We start from the raw sequence: 18,013 nt of genomic DNA, 5'->3' as shown, positions 1-18,013 counted from the left end.
GTATCTAAAAAAGTTCAATATAACTCTCTTATCAGGGAATGTTCATGTTGGTATCACGATATTTCAAGCTTCCAAAGGATATTCCAAAGCCTATGTGGCGATATCCCATGTCTTACATCAATTTCCATTGTTGGGCATTGCAGGTAAGAAAACCTTGCCTAACATTATTATGATGCATAATTACCAGTTGATGCAAATTTTCACTTCGAGAACTATGGAATCCCTCCATATATGTGTTGGCTTATAAGCTGCAAGAAATAACAAAAAGATTTTATGGGATTTTCTAAAATGAGTATCTTTGACAATTTAACAGGGTTAGTACCAAAACGATTGTTAGGTCTAGAATTTGATAGCCAATATCCTGAATGTGTGGTTTCCACAATATTTCAAATAGACATTAAGCTCTCAAAATGGTGGGATCTTTCAATGATATGGAGCATGATTATTATTTACAGGATTATATTCTTCATAATGATCAAGATCAATAAAGATGTGACTCCATGGGTCAGAGGTTATTTTGAGAGAAGGGCTTTTAAAAGAAAGCAAAGTAGATCAAAAAACAATGGGAAAGGAAGTGCTCAATCTCAACCTTGTTTTCTCATAATATTCTCGTCAGGGAAAAAAATTGGTTGTTGTGATCTCCCAAAAGATCTGAGAACTACAAAGAAATTAATGTATTTGACAAGTCAAATGCACCAGACAATTACAAAAGCTCCTCCCTCATCACTTTAAACAATTTACCAATGCCCATTGATCATCTCGGTAGACATCGATAAAGAAAAAGGCCACTTTGTAAAGGGAAAAGTGCAAAGTACACCAACTGAAGATTGCTCAACACCAAATTGTCTCGTACATACAACAAAACTGAAAGACCCAATTTTTGAAAAAAAAAACAAAATTTGTGTTGAAAAAATAAAATAAAACTCTACAAAAATTGATAGTAGCCAATCAAATAACAGTAAATAAAGTACTTTTTTTTGCCCGTGGCTATACAGCCACGAAAATGCACTTCCTTCACATTGCGTTTTCTAACCTTTTAAAAAATTGACCAAGTCCTCTCCTTCGTATGGACTTCCATGAAACGTCTTCATGATCAAGCATACATTGCTATGCCACAAATTGGGGGGAGAATTCCTCTTTATTCTAGTGTAGAATTTATTTAAATGTGAAGCTTGAGATTTATAACTCCACTATTCAAAAGAGTGTGTAACAAGTACATTTTAATTAGACTTTAAAAAGTAGATTTAGCATCAATAGTACTTCTAGTTAGGAAGTCCTAAAACTCAAAGGAGTATGTTTCTTTGTTATGCCCCACTAGACAAAGGTGTAGAAGAATTTATTAAATTGTCAATTCAATATATATATATATATATATATATATATATATATATATATATATATATATATATATATATATATATATATATATATATATATATATAAGCTTAGTTTGTTTATCGATTAAAAAAGTGTACAACAAATTTGTCTTTTTGATATCTACTCTCATCTACTTGATTTTTACTACTTTAATTATGAGAACAAAAACTAAGTGCAAAACTTTGTTTTAACATTATTTGTGCACTCTACATTTTGATAGTCAGGAAATCTGAAATCTCTTCTAGAATCCAAGCCTTTCACTTGCAAAATCAATTTAAGTTTGATTTTGTAATGGCTTGACAAGACAAAAGTCTCATTTGTTAGAGAATAAAAGCACTTGATTATTTCAATCAAATGTTTTTAGTTTCAAGATGAGTTTCTTTATTGCTCATACCTCTATGTTTTGAAGGTTAGAGATAGAGCTAGTCTTTAAATGTTTATTGTTGGTAGCTAATCTATCAACAACAACAACAAAAACATTGTGTTTCGAAATTTTCTTCCATTTTCTTTTGGAACATCTTTTTATAAAAATAAAACTTTAGAGTTTTCCTTAAGTATAATCACTACATTTTAAAGTTTTCCCAAGAGATTCTAATGAATACTTATTTTTACTCTTGCTACATACATACTCTATAAGTCAAATCAAAATGCAATTATCTAAAATTTCAATTAATGCATACATCTTTTTGGGGAAAAAATATGATTATCTTTATTAAAATGTAGTCATAAATCAAATACATAGATAACTATTTATTCTCTTACTCCATATGTTTGTGTTTTTCCATTGTTGGAAAAAATGTTTTAAATTTGAAGAGGTAAAAAAAATTCAAGAACAAGAAAGAAACAAGAAAAGGCCACTCCACAAGAAGCTTAAAGAACCCCTAATCCTACAAGGCAATTGCCCCTTATCCACAACATTTCAAGATTACATTTGATTAGAAGCCCATTTACCCAAACAATCAACAACCACATTTGAATATCCTAAAAATAGAATTAAAAGATCCACAAAACCAAATATTTTGCCTAATAATCAATTGTAACTAAATTGGTAGCATGTGTCCCATAACCTAAAAAATATTAAATTGAATGTGTTTTTGTGCTTTATGAATTAATTAAGAATTTTACTCATTGAAAATACCCTAGATTCTCTAAAATAAAATTAAAAAATTATGTATTATATATAGCAAATAAATAATAACTTGTCAACATGCCAGTTTCTTTCCTTAATTTCTACGATTATATATATATATAACTTTAGAAGGATAAATACCTTTATGACTATATACCTATGTGTAATAACATTCTACTTTGAACACTTATAAAAATAATTATTCTTCTACCAAACAATTTTAAGCAGCTAAAGAAATTAACAATAACATTCTACTTTGAACACTTATATAGTAATTCTGCTAGAATTAGATTGTTCAAAATGATTAATCCAAAGTGTTATCTAAAATATACTTATTGGTGTGATGTTTGTGGTCTTTTGAGCAAGCGAGATTTGCTCGCCCACCTTTTCGGAAGCCATCTGATCACTTTCTAAGATGTATCAACTCAAATTTTGACAAAGTGAAAGCTACACTGAAAGGATCAATGAGACTGCAGGTACTTTCTACGTCCTGGATCTTAATTTGATGTTGTGAATCTTACAATTCATTGAAAGGTGTTTGTTTCAAGAGATTAAGCTTTTTTTTTCATGTGATTACATCAACAGATTAGATGACCCTTTCAACAAAATCACAACAAGCCAAGCTACCCAAACTCTTGTGGAGAAGTACCAACACTCAGAGCATCATCAAGTAGCATAGGCCAAAGTACATGAAATATCACAAATTGTAAGCTCCCTTGTTTTGAATCTTACTACTTTGATATTGAAGGAAATGAATTTGTAGAAGCATTTTGTGATTTGAGGTTTTGATTTGCAGAGAGGAACGATGTTGGATTTAGGGGGTAGACATGATCAAGCATACATTGCTATGCCACAAATTGGGGGGAGAATTCCTCTTTATTCTAGTGTAGAATTTGTTTAAATGTGAAGCTTGAGATTTATAACTCCACTATTCAAAAGAGTGTGTAACAAGTACATTTTAATTAGACTTTAAAAAGTAGATTTAGCATCAATAGTACTTCTAGTTAGGAAGTCCTAAAACTCAAAGGAGTATGTTTCTTTGTTATGCCCCACTAGACAAAGGTGTAGAAGAATTTATTAAATTGTCAATTCAAAATATATATATATATATATATATATATATATATATATATATATATATATATATATATATATATATATATATATATATATATATATATATATATATATATATATATATATATATATATATATATATATATAAGCTTAGTTTGTTTATCGATTAAAAAAGTGTACAAAAAATTTGTCTTTTTGATATCTACTCTCATCTACTTGATTTTTACTACTTTAATTATGAGAACAAAAACTAAGTGCAAAACTTTGTTTTAACATTATTTGTGCACTCTACATTTTGATAGTCAGGAAATCTGAAATCTCTTCTAGAATCCAAGCCTTTCACTTGCAAAATCAATTTAAGTTTGATTTTGTAATGGCTTGACAAGACAAAAGTCTCATTTGTTAGAGAATAAAAGCACTTGATTATTTCAATCAAATGTTTTTAGTTTCAAGATGTGTTTCTTTATTGCTCATACCTCTATGTTTTGAAGGTTAGAGATAGAGCTAGTCTTTAAATGTTTATTGTTGGTAGCTAATCTATCAACAACAACAACAAAAACATTGTGTTTCGAAATTTTCTTCCATTTTCTTTTGGAACATCTTTTTATAAAAACAAAACTTTAGAGTTTTCCTTAAGTATAATCACTACATTTTAAAGTTTTCCCAAGAGATTCTAATGAATACTTATTTTTACTCTTGCTACATACATACTCTATAAGTCAAATCAAAATGCAATTATCTAAAATTTCAATTAATGCATACATCTTTTTGGGGAAAAAATATGATTATCTTTATTAAAATGTAGTCATAAATCAAATACATAGATAACTATTTATTCTCTTACTCCATATGTTTGTGTTTTTCCATTGTTGGAAAAAATGTTTTAAATTTGAAGAGGTAAAAAAAATTCAAGAACAAGAAAGAAACAAGAAAAGGCCACTCCACAAGAAGCTTAAAGAACCCCTAATCCTACAAGGCAATTGCCCCTTATCCACAACATTTCAAGCTTACATTTGATTAGAAGCCCATTTACCCAAACAATCAACAACCACATTTGAATATCCTAAAAATAGAAGAATTAAAAGATCCACAAAACCAAATATTTTGCCTAATAATCAATTGTAACTAAATTGGTAGCATGTGTCCCATAACCTTAAAAATATTAAATTGAATGTGTTTTTGTGCTTTATGAATTAATTAAGAATTTTACTCATTGAAAATACCCTAGATTCTCTAAAATAAAATTAAAAAATTATGTATTATATATAGCAAATAAATAATAACTTGTCAACATGCCAGTTTCTTTCCTTAATTTCTACGATTATATATATATATATATATATATATATATATATATATATATATATATATATATATATATATATATATATATATATATATATATATATATATATATATATATATATATATATATATATATATAACTTTAGAAGGATAAATACCTTTATGACTATATACCTATGTGTAATAACATTCTACTTTGAACACTTATAAAAATAATTATTCTTCTACCAAACAATTTTAAGCAGCTAAAGAAATTAACAATAACATTCTACTTTGAACACTTATATAGTAATTCTGCTAGAATTAGATTGTTCAAAATGATTAATCCAAAGTGTTATCTAAAATATACTTATTACTAGCACTTGCACCTAGAGTAGGTGCAATGGTTTCATCGATGGTAATATATATGCATTTAATAATATTTTCTAACCTTTGTGCTCTCTTTAATGGAATCCACAAATATTAGAAAACAATCAAACATAAAGGTTTTAAAGGTTTCGGGTCCTTAAAAACTTGTTTTTACTTAATCAAAGCATTTAAGAATTTATGTAGTTATTTAAAATAAAGCTATAGGTCCGAAATGATCTTAGATCTTGGATGGTCCAAAATGAGCTAAATACCTAGGGAAGATTTCCAACAATATGACAGAATTAGAAGCCCTCGTAGAAGGCTTAAGGCTAAGTTTGGAGGGAGGTATTTCTATGTTAATAGTTGAAGGGGATTCTCAAATTATCCTCAACACTTTTAAATAAAAAAAGCATCCTGAATTAAATTTTACATTCTAAATGGGAAGAATTCATTCAATTATTGGATAAATCCCAGAGATGGAAATATAGAAGTTGATGCTTTGGCAAATTGAGGAGCTGATGGGGAAGATATAACGTTAAGAATAGCAACCAATCATGTAGGAAGTAATCTAAACTAGAATCTTCTATCAAATTAGTAATTCCAAATCAATAGGTTTAATTTTAAGAATCATTCATTAAAAAATCCAATGCTTGACTTTAAACGCATAGAAATCTAAACAATGTTTAAGAAGTGCTTTAAATAACATACAATGTAGAGGAAACATTTTCTTGTTAAGGAGTATTTTCTCAGTTTACTCACAAGATTTGGATTTTATTTATCGATCAAAAGATATGGATTTTTATCTAATAACGATCTTGGTCAAGATAAGTTATGTTTTGCAGTTATTAAATAAGTGAGGGAAAATATTCTTACATAAGTGCAAAGGATTCAAAGAGGGAATAGGAAGCTAGAATTCAAATGCAGTGAAGAAAAATTGAGAAGGTAAAGAATCATCTCAGAAAGAAGATTTGAGAATATGTGAAAGCAATTGTATATACCACTTAAACTTTAAATTTTTTATTTTTTTTTATAATTAATCAATCGTGTAAAAGAAGGTATGCCTTCCTAATCCTTCAAATATGTATGGGAAGAAAATGTAAGGGAGGGTATGCTATCTCAAAGACTTTTGGCCTACATCAAAGGCAAATGTATCTACATATATACAAGACTCTAAGGGTCCATTTGGTTCCTGGAAGATTATAGGAATTGGCTTTTTCAAAATTCAGATTTGAAACTTTTTTGCGTTTGATTCAAAATTGGCAAAATGGAATTAGCATATCGAGCTTCCAATTTTGCCTTATTTTCCAACTTCCTACTAGCAAGTAGGAATTGAAAATCAAAACTTGGTTATGTTTTTTAAGGAGTGTAAAAATAATAGATTGGACTACATTTTGAAATTTGCCTTCAACTCCAAGCTTACACATAAAAATGTGTCTTCACACGAATCTTCCAAGTGAAACAAACAGTTTAAGTAAAATGCCAAAAATCGGAATGAAGATTTGCAAAACCTTGATTTGGCTAAACCAAGGTTTGTAGAAATCTCGATTTTTTAAATTCCACCAACCAAATGGACCCTAAATGTCCTGGGCAACACTAGGGGTTTTCTTCCCCATTCTTTTTCCCCCAGTGCTTGCACTTTGAACAAAAGTTTTTACTATTTAATATACATAGGACATTAAGTCTTTTACCAATAATTTTTTTTATATAGATTAACATATATTTGAAAGATATAAAATACTTGAAAAACATACAAATTCAATATAGAATATTAATTTTTTTATTAAAAAACTATTTTTTTTAAAGAATATTTAATACCTATATTAAAAAATTTAGATTTAAGAATTATCAACTACATTTAATAAACACTATGGAGGATATAAGTGGAATAATGATACTAGACTTCATTAAATTTTTTTTTAAAAGCAACTCAAGGCTAAGGAATTTATTGGCAAAGTATAAAACACAAAACATGGTCAAAAGCATGACATAATAATTGTGATATTGCTATCACAATTTAACTATGTACTTTTTGAGTCAAACTCATTGACCCATATTTCATGAGTAGTGATTCAACGCTAATTCATCTCTCATGAAAATAAATGGAATACTTAACACTCATTAGATCTAGGTGATACTTGGAAAGGCGAAGCACCAAAACTTCCTAGGAGATCCGCGATCCCGATCCCAATATAATTAGGTAAAGCATATTTTTTTGCCTCGTTGAAAATCTTTCGGTCTATTTTAGTAAGAACTTCTTAAACTCCTTTGTTTCACTAAATATATCAAGTTAAACAGATGCAATGCAACAAACATTTGGCAGGGAAGAGCCCCACTCTGCTCCATCAACACCCAACTCTCCCCTTAAGAATCGTACGCAGAGCATACAACAATGATTCTGTACTCTTTCATAAATGTATTCCATCTTGCAATGGAGCTTCAGACCAGTCGTTAACGGTGGTCGTCGTACTAATTACCCTCAAACTCGATTTCTCATTGTCACCATGAATTCGCATATGCCCACTCAATTTGTTCTCTCACTATCACCATCAATTCTCATATGCTCACTCGAATTTGATTTTTCACAATTTCCATGAATTTTCGTATGCCTAGTTGGATTTGATTTCTCATTGTTGCCATGAATTCTCATATGCCCATTTGGATTTTATTTTTAATTGTCGTCATGTATTCTCATATGCCCACCAAGAGCCCTTCCACATGCAAATTGTCGCTCACATATCTTACAGAAATCTTCCAATTTTGTGTTGTTTCAATATGTACTCGTCCACTGAGTTTCCCATTTTGCAGAGACATTGCACAGTTGTCTTCACCGCCAAAATTTCACCTGTCAAACTCAGAGAGTCGTCTTGTTTTCCAAAGACATTTCGTTTGTCTTTATATTCACTTAATCCATAAATTTGCATGAGCTGTGCGGGTCCCTTTGCAATGGTTTCTTGAAACGGAGATTATCTTTTAATTGAGTGATTAATTAGTCGATAGGCTTTTAATGTGGGATTTCTCTTAATCTACATCATATGAAACTACTATGGGATTTCTCTTAATCTACATCATATGAAACTACTAGACACAAAACAACCTTTAAAAATACATAAATCATTTTTTCTATTTTTTAATGAATAAAATAATTATTACTAATTATCTTTTCTTTTCAATTAATCAATTTTAAAATTGAAATAAGAATGAATAAAATTAATTCTATAAAACATAAAAAATTGTATTTTTAGGTAAAAAAGATATGTATTCTTTTTTTCATAAATAATAGTATAACAAGTTTATTTCTTTTTTAATTTAATTATATAATTTTATATATATAACAAATTTCCTTTATTTATTAATTAAAAATAATAATATTCTTAAGTGAATAAAATATATATATAAATGCAATGATAACACTTAAAGAAAATAAACTTTAATAATAACTTAGATAATTAAATTAAACTTTTTATATTAAGAATCAAATTCTATCATCTATTTAATTAATTTAAAACTTAGTATACTAAATTTCAGATTACTTATTCTTATAAATAAATAAATAAATATTCTTTTCAATATTTTTATCAAATAAAACAAATATCGTATATTTAATTATTTTTAAAAATAATTCATAAAAGTTAAAACTTATATTTTTTGGATAAAAAAGATATGAATTAATCAAATAAAGTATTAAAATTACAAGGTATTATAATTGTAAAAAAAAATTCTAATTGAAATAATATCTTTGAATGAATAAAATAGATAAATCTAAATGCAATGTTTAAAAAAAAAAATTGCAATAATACTTGGAAAAATTTATATACTAAATTTAAGATAACCTTTTTTATGAATAATTAAATAAATAGTTTCTCAAGATTTTAGTTTCATTAAAAAAAAATTTATCATATATTTATTTAATTTAAACAAACTTAAATTTATTATTATTATTATTATTATTTTTAAAAAATTGTTCTAAATGCAAAGTTCATTGCTCTACGAAAATGATGAAAAAGGCAAAATTTCAAGCAAAATTTAGCTGCCCTAATTCAAGATTCGTTGCATACTAACAAAAGACAAGTTTGTAGCCTCCTTTAGCGACTAGTAACAAATTCGAAGTCCTCTCACAACGAAACTTTGATCAAGGAGAAATTCGTGACACAGGCAAAAACAATTTTGAAACATTCGTCAAACAACACTCCAAACGAAACAAGGAAATTCATGACAATCAGACTCACAAAAAAGAAGATGGATGACACACTGTGCATAAAAGAAGAAAGCAGTCCCAAATCCGGTATGATCAAAAGAGAATGGAGGAAAAAATACAAAAATAAAGAGCTTTCTATAACAAAACCAAATATGCGTCGAAACTCGAGCCTAACCCTATGTAATGCCTTGCCAAGGGATCCAAAGAATTAATCTAAAATTTAACTAAGTTTGCCAAACAAATTTTTTTTTTAAAACATGAAAGTTAAACTACCACGTACATAAAGTAACGTAAGCAATAGCAACAATTCAATAAAAGTAAACATAACATACATAATAGGTTTCATTCTTTATGGATCCCTTAACGTTGAATCACATCTAATCATAACTATTCATCTAACATCACATCCTTATGAAATAACAATGATACATCCAATGTTCTTAAACAATATACAAGTATCCTTTTTGTAATTACATTTTAGATTGCTCAATCATCCACTGTACATGTCACAGGGTATAAAAAGGCTTAAAAGAATAAACATCCATGTAAATAAAGTTCATCATCATCCAATATTAATCCATGATGCAATTAAAGTAAATGAAACCACATATCATACATGATACATCATCACAAAAGATATAAACATCCATCATAAAAGATAGCCATGATCATAAAACACATCTAATCTAAATGCACGGTTCCTCCCAACCGTAAATAGCATCATTAGACCATCGTGGATCCTAGCCATCCCTCCATGCGTAACATTCCAAATCACCGAAGAGATCATCGGTATTAACATAGTAGGAATGTCACTCCTAAATCAGACTACATCATATGCAGAAAGTAATCTAACATGCAAAGTAAAGCATCATCTAACATATGCAAATCATCAATGTAAAGATACATGTCCACCATCAAAATCCATGAAGATAGAAGCCAACAAAGAATGCATCAGCCACGGTGTCTCAAACGGATCTCAAATGATAAGAGTGGAAATACACTACCACCCGACCACGTGGAACCTAAGTGGTCCACTCCCACCGTGCTGAGGAGATAATCTCAAGTCCCAAACAGGCTATCAAAATCACAAAGTATAAATACTCTCTAAGTACAGGAATCCTAAAAGTATACTAACTCAAAAGTTCCAATCACAAAACCAACATCTACTTCCCAGAGGCACACAATGACATGTAGGAAACCTACTCTGCAAGCAAGAAAGTGTCATCACATATATCGTGTAGAAGTTACCTTGGCAGTTAGCTAAACTCAATAGGTCCCTACTGATCCTCATGTGACCACTAGTATCCTCTCATACTGACAAGGCATACTATGGAATGCAAGGTCGCAACCAAACGTTCTCTCTACTCCCATCCTAGTCTGTACAAGCACTCGAGGCATGGGCGAGAACAAAACAATTATCTTTTTAGGTTCATTTAATTCCCATTTAGTGTAAATGTTATCACTTATTAACAAAACTTACAATGAGTTACCCGGGCAGCCACTTAGGGCCCCGGCCCCCATTGCAAGCCACTTCCCGACACTACAAGTAGATAACCTACCCTAAGCTCATGGAATCATAAAATCACCACAGTCCTGTACAAGTGACTGGAAAGAAATACCAAAAGATAGTCCACAATAAGAATCATCAAATATCCACAATAAAAGCATCAAATCTCCATGAGCATCTGAAAAGCATCCATAAATAATCATGACCACAACAGTTCTCTATTGGCAACTAAAGGTATCACTGATAATCAAAAGTATCTATTGGTTCTCAATAACCAAAATATATCTCAAAATCATACTGATCGAAGACTCCAAAATGGTCGAGTCAAACATGTCACAACATGACATCATCAAGAAATAAATCAACACTTCAGTCTCATCATGGTGACTGGAAAGTAATCCAAGGATAAATGATCGATGACTCAAAAATATGGTTAAGTCAAGTGTCTCAGATACAAATAACTCAGCTTCACTCAAGAAGACTGATAAGTAATAACAATCAGTAATTACAAACATTTCATAGAGCATTCCATCACATAACCATGGTTGGGTTTAGAAAGATCGAGACCAAATAAGATCAACATGCCATCACATTCGCATAACTCCCAAGCCTTTGGTAACAACCTAAGATTGGTCAACACTAGTCAACCTAAAAACGCAAAACAAGAAGCATAGAGAAAACACAATGCAGACACATATTTTGGTTTAATAAAATCACATAGCTAAATAATGTGTGGAGTTTCAGTTTCTGTTTACCAGTATACTTCAAGTGTATAGGATTTATCATTTGACCTACAAGTCAACCTGTTTGTTCCCCGATAGCATTATCCTTCCATTAATTAATATTAATATTCTAAGAATAACTTAAGGGTAAATACTTTACTCATTAAATCATTTGACACTTAATAAAATCATTTGCTTTATTTTGCTAAGATCAATGTTCTAATCGAATAACACTTCCTTAATGTTGCTTCATCTTTTCAACATAATCAAAGGATCATTATTTGTTAAATTATAAGAGAGCCAATTATCAATCTTCAAATAAGAAGATTATAACTTTATTAAAATGATCAATTAAATCAATCAATTAACATAGGTACACAATCCATGATCTTTTAACATTCTAATAGTTCTCAATTAAATATTACTAAGTCTCACCATTAAAATATCTAAGGTCATTATTCAAGTCATTAGAATAAGACTTATCAACTTTGATGTAAATAATTTACAACTTTACTAAAAGAATCGATATTAGCATATCAATTAAAACTCTATTACATAACTTAATTATTAATTAAATTTAATTAACTCTAATTAATTAATTTAGTTAATAATTACATAACCATACCAACAACCCAATAAATATCAGTTGATTAATAACTAACTATAATTTGTACGTAAAAAGTCAACTATAATCCAACTCTCTAACATTAATAGTTCAATAATGACCTGTTATTATTTAATAGCAAGTTATATTGGAAATTCCTATTAATAATCTATAATGACCACATTCGTCACTCTTTCAATGAATACTAATATTTCCTTAACAAATTTGTATTATCGATAATCATTTAAACCATTATACTATTATTTATTAATAATTTGCTAGACCCAACAAACATTAATAAATTCACTCATCAAAACTATAATTAATCGATCTAGAGAAACCTTACAAAAACTTCATTGGTTAATATCTAACTAACTCTTACCATGATCAAGGTATATCAATAATATATTTAATAATAGATAACGTATTAATAATACCATAGTAATTCAAATTCCCATTACCAATAATCAATACATAAACATAGCAATGTTATAACAAGGTTATAACATAATAATGAATTTTATAATACATTAACCTTAACATATTAACAATATATTTCATTGAATAATAACTATTATCAATGTCATATCACAAAACTTAACCAATTAATAATTAAAACATATCATATTAATAACATTTAACACACACACACACACACACACACACACACACACACACACACACACACATTGTAATGATTAAATAAAAACGAATTAATATTTAACAATATACATAAAACAAACATATATTAAAAAGTCGATTTCAAAAATAATATGTATCATAAACGTTTAATAAAACTTATCAATGTTAAAACAAACTTTAAAACAAACTCAAAATGCGATTTAAATATAGCTGTAGGCCTTCACTAGTACGGGGTCTACTTGATCACAGGTACCCTGCGATGATGCAGGTACTCTGCGATCACGCAGACCTACGCCATCAATGTCGTCGAAAATAAAAGGACGGGGTGCGAAGGGTATACATCCCGCCCACCCAACGTAATATATATACAAACATTTTTTAATAAACACCATTCAAAAGCGATTTCTCGTTTTCAAATAATCCAATTCGGATTTTATATATATAATTTCCACTGCGATTTTAAAAATAAGTGTTTCAATAAATAAATAAATAAATAAATAAATATATATATATATATATATATATATATATATATATATATATATATATATATATATATATATATATATATATATATATATATATATATACGCAGAGATTTATTAAGCACTATGATATTTTTTTTTAAATAATAAATATGTGTGTGTGTGTGCGCGCATATTCATATATTTAAAAAGAGGACATATAGCCCTTAAACAAAAAGGGTTTCTCAATTCTATAAATTAAGAATCTTTTTTTTTAAAAATAACTATTCTCTAAATATGTCCATTAATCCATCTAATAGATTTGTCCATACGCATCGTTTTGACCTTCCAGCCATTTTTCCTTTTGGTGTTGTCTGATCTATCTTCTAGTGCGGTGGGATGTAGACTGAAAATAGAATAACAAAAAGCAGAGAAGAACCATTGGACAATGGAAAAGAATTGGATAGATTGATGGGAACAGAATGGAAAGATAATATTAGCTATCAACATTCTCTAAATAAATTCAAGAAATGTAGGGACTGTCAGTTGGAAAAAGAGGTCATTGAAGAAATGGACATGAATATCATTAAACTAAACAAGCTTCTACATGAAACGCTCCTGATCCAAAATGACCTAATAGACCAGTCTATTAGCAAAAGAAATTCACAAGGAACATAAAGGGAAGAGGATTAAAGTTACAGAAATAGGGGAGACATTAGGATTTTGCACAAATCAAATAGAGGATCAGAGGCAGGAGGACGAAAATGATCACATTAAACTGACTGAAAGGTCAGAAAGAAGAGAAGAGCAAGATTCATAAATCTTGCAAGAAGTAAATGCTCAAAAGGAAAATCCAGAGCAAGAGGTTATGATCCCACCAGTAGACACTGCCCAGTGGAGCAATACAACAATCATGAAGAAAGGGAAAAAGAAAAGCTATAAGTTCTAGCGAACACCCAGTAATGGTAAAGACATGTTTGCATTAGAAACAGAGAATACTGGATCAACTCTAAGAGAGTCACTCCACTTTGCAGACATAGAACAAAACTAGTGGAATGAAGCAATAAGCAACCCTAACAAAAAAGATAGCAGCAAAGAGGCCGAAGTAACAAGGCCTATCCAAACCATAAATGGAAAGGACCAACAAATTAGCAAAATATTGATTAAGGAAATCATCTTAGAAGAAATCTAGGAAGGTAAGGGCTCAACTATTGCTAAAAAGGTATTAGAAGAGCAAAATCTTGAAAGAATAGGTATAACGGTGAACCAAGAGGGAATGAAAACACCAAACTATGGAAAGTCAAAGCAAAAACATGGCAGGAAATCACTAAAAGAACTAAGAGAGGCTGCAGGGAAGGTCAAGGATCAGACTAAGATTTTTGATATACTTTACAACGGGAAGAGGAAGATCCTTCCCAAGGAGCAATGAAAATAACAACCTGGAATGCTAGGGGCCTTAATGCCCCTAGCAAAAAATGCTTGTTAAAGAGTAATCTCACCTTATTTGATTCAGATATTTCATTATTACAAGAAACTAAACTAAATAAAGAAGAAGGAATAAAGCTGAGTCATAAATTGGGAAAATGGAAATTAGAATTTCCGCAGTCACAGGGAGCCTCAGGAGGACTTGGAATAATATGGAATCCTCGACAAATCAATATTGAAGTACTCTCCTCACAAACAAATTGGATGGGAGTAAGAGTTGTCAGTATAAAATCAAATTTGCATAGTTATAATTAATGTTTATGGGCTGACTTCAACAGAAGACAAGCTAGTAATCTGGAATGAGATCAACACATTTATCAACTCTATGCCCCAAGATACAGTCATTATAGGAGGAGACTTTAATGCGGTCTTAAGCAAGGCAGAAAAACAGGGAGGGAGAAATCAAGTATGCAGAGCTATGGAAGATTTCAAAAGTGGATTCAAAAGGACTCTCTTATGGATATCAAAACAAAGAATGGCATCTATACTTGGAATAACCGAAGGAAAGGATTCTGTTATATAGCAGAACGATTGGACGGATTTCTTCTAAAAGGAGAACCCAGTATGGATAAACTCATTAATGTGGAAATATTACCAATGGCTGGATTAGATCACTTCCTAGTAAAAATAGAAATCAAAGAACAAATCAAACCTAGCAAGAATCCCTTTAAATGTGAGAAAATGTGGTTTATGGATAAAACTTTTACGGATCTGATTAGAGATTGGTGGTAGGAGGAACAGTTCGAGGGTTCAAAAATGTTTTGTCTAGTCTCCAAACTGAAAAGTATAAAACAAAAGATTTTAAAATGGAATAACCTACATTTTAAAAATATTTTTAAAGAAAAACTAGAAATTGAAGAAAAAATGAGTAAATTAAATAAATAAATCCTCATGAAAGGAAGGAATAATGAATCTTACCAACTAGAAAAAGAATACCTTTTAAAACACGAAGAAATTCTAGCTAAAGAAGAAATATTCTAGAGACAAAAATCCAGAGGAAAATGGCTCCTAGAAGGGGATCGAAATACAAATTTTTTTCACAACAACACTATTAATAATAGAAATTACATTTATATCTCAAAAATTAGGAATTCAGTGGAGGAGAAAACTAAGAACCTAGAAGAAATTGTTGATATTTTCATCAAGCACTTTAGTGATACACTCAACAATTTTGGCTCATCAAATAAAATAGCCCAAGATGAGATGCTTAAACAAATCCCAAAACTGATCTCAGAGGAGGACAATAAATTCCTTAATGAACCCTTTACCCTTCAAGAGGTCAAATCTGCACTCTTCAGTATCAACCCAGATAAATCACCAAGTCCAGATGGCTTTCAAGCCTTCTTCTTCCAACAATGTTGGGATATTCTAGGAGAAGAGTTGTAGAAAGCCTTAGAAGCTACACACAACATAGGATCAATATTAACTGAAATCAATCACATGTTCCTTACTCTCATCCCTAAAAAGAAAGAAAGTATAGTGCTTGGAGATTTTAGGCCTATAGCTTTGTGTTACACTATTTATAAGGTGTTCTCAAATTTTTTAGCCAATCGTCTCAAAAGATTCCTCCCAAAACTCATCTCGGAAGAACAAACCGGCTTTGTCCCTGGTAGATCTATATTAGACGGCATCTCTATTATACAAGAAACTATACATTCGACAATTAAAAATAAGGAAGCCTATATGTTGCTTAAACTAGATATTCAAAAAGCATATGATAAGGTAGATTGGAGATTCCTCTGTAAAACCTTAGAGGCCTTTGGCTTCTTTGAACAATGGATCAATATTATTTTTCAATCCATATCTACTCCCAAAATCTCGATCCACATCAATGGCACTCTGAAAGGGTTCTTTAACATTTCTAGGGGTATCAGACAAGGAGACCCAATCTCCCCATTTTTGTTTATCATAATGGCAGAGGCATTGGGAAGGGCAATTAAAGCAATGCAAGTAGAAAGTAAAATTAAAGGGGCGAGAGTTACGAATGGAGTAGAAAATACCACCCACCAACAATTTGCTGATGACACTATACTTGTTGGAGTCGACACCCTACAAGAGGCAGATCATATGCAACATATATTGGAGGCATACACAAAAGCATCAGGGCAAATGACTAATGTTGAGAAATTAGAAATCTTCGTTTTAAATACTACCAAAGAAGTTGAAGATCAAATTTGTCACAAATTAGGATTCAGAAAAAGAGAGTTACCATTCAAATAACTAGGAATGTATCTCGACAAGAGCAATCATACTAATCCAGGCTGGGAATATATTCTTAGGAAAATTGATAGCCAAATAGAATCTTGGAAAGGAAGATGGTTAAAAAGGCGGGGAGAACTACAGAGATCAAAGCAATCCTGGCAGCTATCCCAACTTACCAACTTTCTTTCTCATATCTACCCAAAAATATTAACTCTAAACTGGAAAAAAAACTGCGCAACTTCTTCTGGAAAGGATTAGAGGAGAAGAAAAAAGCAACCTTAATAAGTTGGAGTAAAATCTGCAAACCGAAAGAATTTGGTGGATTAGGAATAAAAAATCTAGAATGGAAAAACGAAACCCTAGGTGCTAAACAAGTATGGAGACTATATCAAGAAAGGGATAGGAAATGGGCTAAAATCTTATTTAATAAATATCTTAACCCTTCAGACAAAACTTCATTATTCAGAATCAAAAACCCCCCCAAAGGCTTTGCAAGTTGGAACTTCCTTATTAATAATCATAGTCTGATCTCCAAATACCTTACATGGGATATAGGGAAAGGAGATGAAGCTTTGTTTTGGGAAGGCTCTTGGAACGGACATCCCCCTCTGATTAGTTTAGACTTATGTTCAAAAGTAATATCTCTCCTTAAAACATTAAGGGGAACAAAGGTGAAAGATTACATAGAGGAATCTGACTCAGTCATGGGTAAGATATGGAAATGGAAAGAGTTACCTGAATGCGGAATTAACCAATTAGATAAGGAGAGATTAGAAAACATTCTAAAGAACCAAACTATTACAATTAAAGATAGGGAGGACGAGTTAATTTGGGTTGCATCAAAAGATGGGACATATAAAGTTAAAGAAGGATATAGAATGATTACAAATTCGCAGAATTGGGAACTCAATACCCTCCACATAAACTTATGTTGGGATCCAACGAGTCTTCCTAAA

General features: G+C 30.3%; 1 pseudogene; it reads left to right on the top strand.

The window, feature by feature from the left end:
• Positions 1–16,479, top strand: part of LOC149572921 (ABC transporter G family member 11-like) — a 28,605-nt pseudogene extending 12,126 nt beyond the window's left edge.
• The last annotated feature ends 1,534 nt before the right edge of the window (positions 16,480–18,013 follow it).

This window comes from Cupressus sempervirens, chromosome 2, assembly GCF_028749045.1.
Source record: "Cupressus sempervirens isolate cs-2001-9-10 chromosome 2, ASM2874904v1, whole genome shotgun sequence".
Taxonomy (NCBI): Eukaryota; Viridiplantae; Streptophyta; class Pinopsida; order Cupressales; family Cupressaceae; genus Cupressus; species Cupressus sempervirens.
The sequence above is the reverse complement of the archived record's forward strand: the minus strand, read 5'-3'. Positions and strand labels throughout refer to the sequence as shown.